General features: G+C 39.8%; 1 protein-coding gene across 1 annotated transcript in view; it reads right to left on the bottom strand.

Moving 5' to 3' along the window:
- The window catches only part of LOC309552665 (teneurin-2-like), a gene marked incomplete at its 3' end in the record, with an annotated part of 2,116,672 nt that overhangs the window by 1,548,318 nt on the left and 555,717 nt on the right, over positions 1–12,637 (bottom strand). Inside the window, exon 2 of the mRNA XM_082253595.1 lies at positions 4,354–4,460. The remainder of the gene's footprint in view (positions 1–4,353; positions 4,461–12,637) is intronic.

Raw genomic sequence — 12,637 nt, 5'->3', positions numbered from 1 at the left:
GGTCTAACACCGATGATCGCTCAGTTCTGACAGCTCCTGAGCAGAGAGCCACTGACTGTCAGTCACCACTCTCTGCTCTGCCTCCTCCTCGCTCACTGGAGCGCTGGGTTGTGGAGGGGCGGGGAGCAGCCGGCTCAGGTTCTCAGCAGCTCGCCGAGAGGCTGAGCCAGGTGTCGGTCCAGGCACCTGGTGGATCCCAACCTTGTGGTCCTGATGACGCAGTGCCTGGACTGACATCTGGGACATCAGCAGAGAGCAGACTTCAGACCACTCTCTGTAGAAAACAGGTCACAGGAGTGCAGAACGAACTGCACTCCCATGATTCATAGGAGACGTACAGCCAAACATGCTTTGGCTGTACATCTCCTTAAAGCCAGCCATAGATGGTTAGAATCTTGGCCGGTTCAGGATTTTAGCTTGAGTACAACCAGTCTACTGGGTTTTACATGATATTATCGCTAGCTGCTGTTATAGCCCCTAGCAATGGAAAATAAACTCACTCCATCTATGGCTGGCCTTAGGGTCAGTAAACCAAGAAAGACATTGCCTGAGGTCAAGACTAGTGATTGGAAATCCTTGATAAATTCCAAAGATTTCTGTGCACATTTGTGAGTTTCTGTGCATAGGGGTTGAAAAAAGGTAGGTGATGTTCTTTTAGTGAATGAGTATTAATTGGGATTAGGTTTGGGTTTCTTGGGTTCAAGGTGAATATTGCAGTTTCAATATTTGCAGTCCAAGCACATTTTTGTGAAGATTCACCTAGGACATTTTTATTACTTCTGAGTCACTATACTAGTTCATTGTATGACCTTTGAACTATTGCCACATAGAAAAAAGCTGTTGAACCCCATTCATTAACTATGTCATATGTACCAACATCCCTTATGAGGATTTAGATGAATATAGTACTAAATGGGACTTTTTAGGTACCAATAAATACTGAAATCAAACCAACTCTAAAATTCCTACCTTTTAGAGCCGGTTCACACTACCACGACCAGAAAGTCGCCCCGTGACTTGAAGAGACTTGTTTAGAGACTTGGAAGAGACTTGGAAGAGACTTGGAAGAGACTTGTGCACTACTTTGAAGAGACAGGTGACTTTGTCTGTGGGGAATGCCTGGCTAATCTCTTTCTTCTTCCTGGAAAGTCTGATAACAAGTCATGTCAATTAAGATAAGGAGGCGACTCCCATTGAAGTATATGGGACAGTCGGATCACAGGTCGCCTCAAAATAGTACAGGACCCTTTTCTGAAGTCGGAGCGACTTCAATAGTGCCAATTAAGACGGCACTGATTGATTAACATTGCTTTTGTTATGTTAAGCGACCTGGGGCTACACAAGTCGCCTCACAAGTCGTGCTAGTGTGAATGGGCTCTAAGTCCCGGTTCACACTGAGGCGACCTGTGAGGCGACCTGGTCGCCTCACAGGTCGCCGTAGGTCGCCTCCCATAGGGAAGCTGCGGACCCGTTCTAATAGGAGCGACACAAGTCGCTCCGACTTAGAAAAAGGGTCCGGAGCTTCTTTGGGGCGACCCGGAGGTGACCGCCATAGACTTCAATGTTATGAAGTCCGTGGCAGCCGCTCCGAGGTCGCGGCGCGCTGCTCGCACCGCGACCTCTGAGGTCGCCTCCCGAAGTCGGATCGCCCCTATGTGAACGGGGCCTAAATCATACAAACTAAAATTGCAATTATATGTTTACATAGCATACAATTGATAATTCCATAAAGCAGTGGTTGAAGACAATTAGGCCAAACACATAAGTTTAAATCTTTCCCGTATCAATGAGTATAAATGTAATCAAGATTTTTCCAAGAACCAGCATATTTTCCCTTAACTCATTTCATGAACAACAAATAAATTCTTCAGGAGAGGATTAGCAATGGCTGTAGGCCTGGAAAAGTCTTCAACCATAATAAAAGCACATCATATTGTCATCCAATAATTAAAACAGTCCATGGGGGCATAAAAAAGAAGGGAGGCAGAAAACATCCACAAAGGATAACACAGACAGGCAGACTGATCTCATTGTTTTCAACAGGGATATAACCACAGCCATAGAATCCCTAGGTAATGCAGCCATTTGAGTAGATATTTGGTAGACAGGTAAGGTGGATTCAGAAGACCTTGACAGGGCCATACTGATAGGACCTTATGGATTCTGTGTCTACAGCTCAAAGTGGGCCTATTTCTGCTTGGTAAAAAAGCATGTGTTGCTGCTAAAACTATCTGAAAAAAAGATGATCAGATTGAAATCAATTAGATTCGGGTGCTATTCCTTTATGTAGGTCAAGCTAATATTCAAAGAAAAATCTATTTCACAGCCAAATATGTGCTCTCAGCGTACACTATAGCTTAGACTGCCTGTAAAAAGTGTACCGTTCTGCAGCTCCCCATACAGATATAAGGCATCCCCCAAGCATGTTATCTGAAACATTTGTGTTTTTCTTTTCAATATTGCCCTCAAAGCCACAAAAAAGAGCCCCTCCTCACTAAATGGTTAATGTTTTTGCAGTTTCCTCCTTGATACACTCTGCTGATTTTGAAGAGCATGTGGATTGGTATCAACATGAAAGGGAGTCCACATGCTCACAACCTACTATGTATATATCGGCCCAGTTGTCTAAGGTTGATTTTAAAGTTGACTTAACAGATTTTTTAACATTTGTCAATATACTGGATCCTTTATTGCAATATAGATTACTAAAGATTGGCTTCTTTTGACTCACAATTTTAACAATTATACAATTAATTATTAATTATACAATTTTACAGTTTTTTGTGAATGGTTTATAACGCACAGGTTTGCTAAAAAAAAATCTTAAAAAGTATAGTGTTCTTTAATATACAAATTAGGGTTTGGCTACTCTATAAAGATATGAAATAAAATAACAAAATCATTTGCTTGGTATCTTATATGCTTAGTTTAGTTTGAACTATAATATAATCTAGTTGCCCTGATGAAGTTAATGCAAGATCTTAAAGCTAAACCGCAGGAGCATGAAAAAAACGACCCTTTCAGTGGGGCTCCCACTGCACTGCAAAAGTTAAGAGCTCCCATTTGCTTAAAGTTACCAGTAAAAAAAACTTTACTTAATTTAACCCTTGCTTCCCTGACAGCCAGTGGTTACCTCTTCTGTGCACCACTACAATTTCTAAGTGGGTCCTTGACATCCTCATTTGCAATGCAGGACTGGAGGCACTTAAAAGAGTATTTTTTCATTTACTCAGAGTTCAGGTGTAACCACTGCATGATCTGAACCAGATTCAGAGATGTATTTTAGGTGCAATACCACAGTTCCATTCAAAGATTGTGCCTGTACTGTTTAATCAGGATGAGTTACTGCAATGAGACACTAGTATGACAACTTGGGTTAAAGAGCCAGTAAACAACAGATTTTTTATTTAAACAGTGAAAAACAGAATATGAAACATAGCTTAGAGTTCCATTTACTGGGTAACAGATATATATATATTTTTTAATATACAGTATTACATATCTACCTGAAAAAGAATATATATATATATTTTTTTATTTTTAAATTTTGCCAAACATAAAGAAAGTTATACACACAACCACTATGCATTATTGTTAAAAATGGTGTAAGGGTAGTGCAACAGCTCATTGGACCCTGAAGCATCTGTACCCATTGTATCCAAAATGCTTCCAACCCTGCTTGATGGTTTGCTGTAGATACTGTATTTTTATAAAGAGCCATACACCCTTTTATATACCGAGAGGATAGAATACACTAAAGACAAAAATTTCTTTGTGGTCACTTAAGAGAGAAGTATAGTCAAAGCTCATTTGGCTGTACTTCTCCTGTAGATCACAGGAGTGCAGTTTGTTCTGCATTCCTGTGACCCATTTTCAGCAGACAGTGGGCTAAAGCATGCTGTCAGCTGACGTCACAGAGCCAGTCCAAGCTGGTGAATTATTGTGACCATATGGTTTGGATCCAGCCAGAAGCCTGGACTGCATCTGGCTCAGCCTTTCTGTGAGCCACTGAGAGCCTGAGGCAGTCTCTCTCCCCCTTCACAACCCAGTGCTTTAGTGAGTGCTGAGGTGGGGGCAGAGCAGACAGCCGTGGCTGACAGTCAAGGCTCTCTGCTTAGAATGGCAGGAAGAACTGAGCGATCAGTGCTGTTTGGGAAAAAAAACCACACACAGATCCATACTTCTCTTTTAACACCTACAATGCTTTGGCTTTCCTGTATTATTAAATCAATTGAACAATGCACACGAATACTAACCTTTCATAAGGAGAAAGCAAAGTAATCATAAATATTTCTGAATTTTCTTTTATCATTCATAAACAATACCAAAAAATACAAGGTGAACTATGCTTACTGGAAGGCTTGGGTCCAAACAAACACAGTGAAAAGCTTGTTTCAATCACCAAATACTGTATATGTGCAATTATTGGGACATCTTTGACAACAAAGGAATCCAGCCAACTGCAGCATAGAGAAAAAAAAAAAGAAAGAAAACATTGTTATTGTTAAAATGGCCTTAAAATCACTTTCATGTTTTACAGCAAGTAGAAAAAGGTATGTAAATATATTAAAAAAGAATACAAATTCTTATGTCTGCATTCATACAATAAACATATCTGTAATTAATATGCTCACATATTTTTGCATGTAAACTAATGACATATAGGAGAACATTAAAGTTTACTGATACCCATGCATAAAAGGAATGTGAAACACTGCAAAGAAAATCCCTAGAAAGTGTGTCCAGGCATTGTCCTAAAATGGTGCTCAGTCATAGTGGCTCTTTTTGGAGTGGAGTTTTAGGGACTGCTGCTGTCAAGTCTATGAGAAAAATGAATTAGGACTTTAGATGGCAATGATGCTATTACTCAGAGTATAAACATTGCATGTATATTCTAACAATTCACTTTTCTTACTTGCTCTCTTTTGTTTTGTTAAATATACTCTCAAAAGGGTTTTATTATAACTGTTCATAAAGTTAAGAGCTGTTTTTCCTGACAGAATTCTTATGATAACTTTCTGTGCACCCTACCCCTAACTGCTATCAGTTACACTTTTCCCATTTCTCTTTGTGGACTATACAACACCTCTCCCAAATGTTTAGGAAAAGATGAGAGGGGATTAGTTTTGGAAGACAATTCCTGACCTTGGGTGGCTACTGGCTACCTTTTTTGACCAGCTTTATGGAGATGCTGATTTTATTTTACAGCACCTGCCCAAACTGCCAAAGGTACCAATACCTTGTTTAATGCTTATGGTAACATTGTGCTTAATTGGCCAGCAAACTTGCCTGACCTAAACCCCAGACTCAACAATGAAGATGAGCTGAAAGTCACTTACAAAGAAACCCGGGCTTCCAGAACATCTCAGCAGTGCCACAGGCTGATCGCCCCAACCAAATATTGAGTGCATATTATACTATACATTGACATACTTACAGTAAGCCAACATTTCTGCATTAAAATCATTTTTTTTTTTTTTTTGGTCCTATATAATATTCTAATTTTCTGAGATACTGAATTTCGGGTTTTCACTAGCTGTAAGACATAATCATCGAAATTATAAGAAAGAAATGATTGAAATATATTACTCTGTGTGTCTGTGTGTGTAACGCATCTATATAAAATATATGAGTTTCCTTATTTGAATTGAATTACTGAAATAAATTAACTTTTTGATGATATTCTAATTTTATGAGATGCACCTGTATGTGAGTTAACTAATTCATGTTGCCTGTATGCATCAGTGCTGTTTATCATTTAGATGAAGTCAGCAGCCAATGGTCTGATACTGATTAGCATAGATGGCAGCAGCCAATGGTCTGATACTGACTAGCACAGATGTCAATTGTCAAATCTAAGTGTCCAGGTGACAAATGGTTAACATCAGGGCAACCATGCAAGAAAACCTAGTTCCTTTGTATCTAAAACAAAATTTAGAATCATATTAAAATCATGGTCTTCTGTGTAATACCACCAGATATACAGTCAGGTCCATAAATATTGGGACATCGACACAACTCTAATCTTTTTGGCTCTATAATGGATTTGAAATGAAACAAACAAGATGTGCTTTAACTACAGACTTTCAGCTTTAAATTGAGGGTATTTATATCCAAATTAGGTGAACGGTGTAGGAATTACATCAGTTTGTATATGTGCCTCCCACTTTTTAAGGGACCAAAAGTAATGGGACAATTGGCTGCTCAGCTGTTCCATGGCCAGGTGTGTGTTATTATCTCATTATCCCATTTACAAGGAGCAGATAAAAGGTCCAGAGTTCATTTCAAGTGTGCTATTTGCATTTGGAATCTGTTGCTGTCAACTCTCAATATGAGATCCAAAGAGCTGTCACTATCAGTGAAGCAAGCCATCATTAGGCTGAAAAAAAACAAAACAAACCCATCAGAGAGATAGCAAAAACATTAGGTGTGGACAAATCAACTGTTTGGAACATCCTTAAAAAGAAAGAACGCACCAGTGAGCTCAGAAACACCAAAACCCCCTGGAAGACCACGGAAAACAACTGTTATGGATGACTGAAGAATTCTTTCCCTGGTGAAGAAAACACCCTTCACAACAGTTGACCAGATCAAGAACACTCTCCAGGAGGTAAGTGTATGTGTGTCACAGTCAACAATCAAGAGAAGACTTCATCAGAGTGAATACAGAGGGTTCACCACAAGATATGAACCATTGGTGAGTCTCAAAAACAGGAAGGCCAGATTAGAGTTTGCCAAACAACATCTAAAAAAGGCTTCACAGTTCTAGAACAACATCCTATGGACAGATGAGACCAAGATCAACTTGTACCAGAGTGATGGAAAGAGAAGAGTATGGAGAAGGAAAGGAACTGCTCCTAATCCAAAACATACCACCTCATCAGTGAAGCATGGTGGTGGTAGTGTCATGGCGTTGGCATTGTATGGCTGCCAATGGAACTGGTTCTCTTGTATTTATTGATGATGTGACTGCTGACAAAAGGAGCAGGATTAATTGTGAAGTGTTTTGGGCAATATTATCTGCTCATATTCAGCCAAATGCTTCAGAACTCATTGGACAACGCTTCACAGTGCAGATGGACAATGACCCGAAGCATACTGCAAAAGCAACCAAAGGGTTTTTTAAGGGAAAGAAGTGGAATGTTATGCAATGGCCAAGTCAATCACCTGACCTGAATCCGATTGAGCGTGCATTTCACTTGCTGAAGACAAAACTGAAGGGAAAATGCCCCAAAAACAAGCAGGAACTGAAGACAGTTGCAGTAGAGGCCTGGCAGAGCATCACCAGGGATGAAACCCAGCGTCTTGGTGATGTCTATGCATTCCAGACTTCAGGCTGTAATTGACTGCAAATGATTTGCAACCAAGTATTAAAAAGTGAAAGTTTGATTTATGATTGTTAATCTGTCCCATTACTTTTGGTCCTTTAAAAAGTAGGAGGCACATATACAAACTGTTGTAATTCCTACACCGTTCACCTGATTTGGATGTAAATACCCTCAAATTAAAGCTGAACGTCTGCACATCTTGTTTTTTTTTTCATTTCAAATCCATTGTGGTGGTGTATAGAGCCAAAAAATGTGGCAATGTCCCAATATTTATGGACCTGACTGTATGTACTTGTTTATTAACCACTTCTGGACCAGGAGATTTTCCCTCTTAATGACCAGGCCATTTTTTACGATTCGGCACTGTGTTACTTTAACGGACAATTGTGCAGATGTGCGATGATCATTTTAGGCCAATTTATATTCTGCTACATATTTTTGGGAAAAAACCCCAATAAGCGTACTTCGATTGGTTTGCACAAAGCTTATCGCGTTTACAAACTAGGGGAAACATTTATGTCATTTTTATTTATTTTATTTTTTTTTTACTAGTAATGGCGTCAATCTGCGATTTTTAGCGGGACTGCAACATTGCGGTGGACAGATCTAACCAACATTTTTGACACTTTTGGGGGGACCAGTGACGTTACTACAGTAATCAGTGCTAAAAATATGCACTGTTACTGTAATAATGACATTGACAGGGAAGGGGGTAACCCAGGGACGATCAAAGGGTTAAGTGTGAGGCTAGGGGGTGTTTTCTAACTGATAGACAACAACAAGTGTGTTTCAGATACCTTTGATCCTGAGGGGGCAGCAAGACCATAAGCTATACCTACTTAAGTCCACTTGAAACATGTCCCCCCATCATACACCACTCGAGCGCAGGAGAATTGTTTCACATTTTGGTGTTTTCTAACTGTGGGGGGATGGGCGTGTGTAATCAATACAGAGACCTGTGTTCCTAAATAGGAGGAACACAAGGAGCTCTGCATTGATACCAGAGAGAACAACAGTCTGCTGTGTTTACAGCAGCAGACTGCTGTTCTCACTTCACGGGGAGCGACCGTGGGTGCCCAGCAGCAATCACAGCCACTGGCCCCATGGATCGGCTTCTCCACTGGCGAGTGGGCCCCCAGGATTGCGCCCGCGGACCACTGCACAGGTATGGCGATTTGCGGGAACCTGACGATCAGTGCCGCTTATCAGTATCCATCATTGCCACTTATCAGTGCTCATTAGTGCCCATAAAGGCTGCCCATCAGTGCTACATATCAGTGCCACCTATCATTGCCTATCAATGCTGCATATTATTGCCTCCTCACCAGTGGCCATCAGTGCCACCTCATCAATGTCACCTCATCAGTGCAGCCTATTAGTGCCCATCAGTGCAGCCTCAACAGCGCACATCAGTGATGGAGAAAAATGACTTATTTATAAAAATTTGTAACAGGAACTAAAATATTTTTTCACAATTTTCAGTCTTTAGTTTGTTTAGCAAAAAATAAAAAAATCACCATTTCAGTGGTGATTAAATGTCATCAAAAGAAAGCAAAAACAAATTATAAAAAATTCATATGGGTACAGCATTGCATGACCGCGCAATTGTCATTCAAAGCGCAATATTGCTGAAAGCTGAACATTGGCCTGGGCAAGAAGGGGGTGAAAGTGCCCAGTAATGAAGTGGTTAACGTAAACACGATATTTTCTTTTAAACTTGCTGAAACTTCTCAGCATGTTGCTGAATGTGTCTATAACCCTGGTGAGGGACCATTTACCCTGTCACATCTATGAAAGGCGATGCCTTGCCTTATAATTAGCAATGGTCCCTGGCCAGCACTACAAACCCCCAAAAATAGTTTTTGACTTCCATGATATGCAAATACTACAATCAACAGGTTTTATTTATTTTAATACGTCAATTGAGTTTCTATTTACCTAATTTCTAAAATTGTTAGTGCTAGGTCATTTTTAGGTAAAAGTTTTCCAAAAGCGGTAAATGCCTGGAACAAAATATGGTTGTAAACAGCTAGATATTTAGCTAGAACTGCCGCATTTTTTTTTTATATAGATATACGCTTAATCTTAAAAAGAATCCTGGAAGAATAGAAGACTGTTGAATAATTCAAACTGAATTCTTGGTTTCAATGCCTGATGGTGATATACAGAGGTCATTCATAAGATCAGAAACCGGTTTTAAAACCTCTTCCTTTTCAGTTTTATCACTGCATCCTGCATTACTGAAGTTCAATTCCCAATGAACCTTAATCCATTCTTCTCATATGCAAATGATGATGCCAAGCAAAATCCATGCTAGCGTTCTTGAAAGTTTGCGGTTGTCGATTTTCTATGAATTCTGTGGATTTTTTTTTTTTTTTTTTATAAAAAGTACGTTTTAGTATTTAGATGAATGCCAGCTATTCTCAGCCATCCTTTGATCACTATGGCTTTTTTGTAGACTTTAAAGGCAAATTCTGGAGGTGAGTGAGGATAACAAAGGGGTTTTCTTATTCTTTTAGGTATTTAATGCAATCTGAGACTATGATCTTCTTAAATGGGTAATCTTAAATTGAATAGCAGTCACATTCATCTATTATCTGTTATTTATTGGTGGTTTATGAAAGAAGAGGCCATAAAAATCTATTATTAAATAATGTCAGTGAAGATGATCAGGAATAAAAAGTTCATTATGTCATTCATACATAATAGATAATCATGAAAAACATTAGATAGCAGAATACAGATAGTATCACAAGTGAGGTAATGCCAGAATTATGATTCACTAGTTCCTGTTCCTCAGCCAATTCTATGTTATCTCATTGCAAATTATAACGCACTTAGTGCACTGGTCTACTGTATAGTAGAAATTACTGTAATCAACAATCATACTGAAACCTGATCACTGCAAATCAGTGTCTGTTATTTTTCTGGCACAGGCTGCCAGAGATCTATTTTTACTCCTGCAAAGAAAATACATTTCTGAGAAAGTTAGCATGGATTTTTCTGCTGTTATGAAATGTGCTTTAACATACAAATGTGCCTCCATCTATGTCCCCAATACCAATCTTTTATTTAACTATTGCACCCCTACCAGCAACCAATGATCTATTTAATTAGAACACAACAGTCAAAAGATATAAAGGTATCTTATAAAAACGAATAGAAAGGAATATGTCTCATGATGCCCACACACATTTCAACAAACTCATTTATTGATATTGTGGTGGGATCTACAAAAATGGAACTGGATGTGGGCATTTCTCAATAGCATTTTGTTACTTTTTTAGGTTAAAAATATAAATAATTGGACATAGTCTGTAGATAGATTATAGATTTTTTTTCTTTTTTTCGAATTTTTTACAAAGCTGTACTGTGGTATAACATACATTTTAATTTTCTATTTTATTTTATTTTTTAAATTAAATCACAAAAAAAAAAAGGTATTAAAAAAATGAAGGTATTGAAAAAAAAAAGCAAATATATGCGGCACATTTTAAAGATGATACTTCAACATTATGGATGAGCTTCCATTTTGAGTCGAAGGTAAGTTCGACTCGAACATCAGCTTTTCGTGTGTTCGATGAACACACAAACAAATGGGGCACTCGGCGGGAAGTTTGCCCGCCGATGAGTGCCCCATAATGCACTGCACTGGTGCAGTGAATAAATAACTTATGATCGGATGATTGGCCAAAGCATGCACATGACCTGTATGCTTTGGCCAATCACAGCTCAGTGTCTTGTCAAAGGCATGATTGGCCAAAGGCAGGCTGCCTTTAGCCAATCATGGCTCAGGGGCTAAGTTCACATCCCACAATATATGAGGCTGCTGCTTACACAGTAGCTGTAAAAAGTGTATGATAATAGAGGTTAGGAAAGTAGGTATTGGAGTGAGTTAATTTAGATTAGTGCAGTCAGTGTAGTGAACAGGCATACCCCACTTTTATAATGTATAGATATGTTGTAGTCCTGGGTCCCCTCTCAGTGCTCCCCAAGTTTTGTGTCCCTGTTACTTATAGTTTGTGAGCAGTGCCATAACAAGCTGCCTGAGATTCCCCATAGATGCCAAAGTTAGACAGGGAACAGTGCTATGTCAAGCTGACCTAGATTTCCCATAGATGCCAATGTTAAAGACAGGGAGCAGTGCCATGTCAAGCTGTCCCAGATTTCCCATAGATGCCAATGAGCACTGAAAGCTGAAAATTGGTCTAGGCAGGAAGGGGGTGAAAGTGCCCTGTATTTAAATGGTTAAGGGGAACCCTATGACAGAATAAAATGGCGTGAGGTCCCCCCCATAATCCATACCAGGCCCTTTGGGTTTGGTACAGATTTTAAGGGGAACTCCACACCAAAATGTAAAAAAAATCCCGTGGGGTCCCCCCCTGAAAAATCCATACCGGACCCTTATCTGAGCAGGCAGCCTGGCTGGCCAGGATGGGGGACGACGATGAGTGAGTGCCCACTCCCCCTGAACCATACTAGGCCTCTTGCCCTCAACATGGGGAGGGTGCTTTGGGTGCTTCCCAAAGCACTTTGTCCCCATGTTGATGGTGACAAGAGCCTCTTCCGGATAACCCTGGGCTGTATTTGTCGGGGTCTGTGGGTGGGGGGCTTATCGGAATCTGGAAGCCCCCTTAAACAAAGGGGCCCCCGAATCCCGCCCCCATGTGAATGGATATCGGGTACATCGTACCCCTACCCATTCACCAAAAAAGTGTACAAAAAAAATAAAGACAAAAGCCAGTTTTTGACAAGTCCATTTTTAAAAAAATTAAAAAATAGTGTCCATTCATCGTCAATTACGTCACCTGCCACTGTACCCGAAAAATAGGGAAAAAGAATACGCTCCCGCCTCTTCGCACGCCTCCCCACGTAATGAGCTGTTTGAGCTGTGCAAGCTCTTTTATAGGAAACGGGTGGGGACACCCTGGGGACATTCACCCCCTTCTGATGTCACAAGCTCCCTATAATGCACTACGTTGGTGCAGTGAATAAACTACTGATGTGACCGGGTGTTTAAATGACATTTTCTTCCTTTAGAAATGTCAGTATTGTGCCACTTTTACAGGCACATTAAAGGAGACCCCCAGGCACGATATTTGATGGAATTTTTCATTTTTATTGTTTCACTTTAAGCATTAATAAAATCCCTGCTCCTGTAAAAATTATCATTTTTAAAAAAAATATTTTGCATTGATGCATGTCCGCAGGGAAGTACCCAGGTCCCCATACACTTTTTATGGCAATAGCTTACATATAAGCCTTTAAAATGAGGACTTTTTTTTCATGTTCGTGTCCCATAGACTTTA

The sequence above is a fragment of the Pelophylax lessonae genome (assembly GCF_965119305.1).
Source record: "Pelophylax lessonae genome assembly, chromosome: 4".
Taxonomy (NCBI): Eukaryota; Metazoa; Chordata; class Amphibia; order Anura; family Ranidae; genus Pelophylax; species Pelophylax lessonae.
The sequence above is the reverse complement of the archived record's forward strand: the minus strand, read 5'-3'. Positions and strand labels throughout refer to the sequence as shown.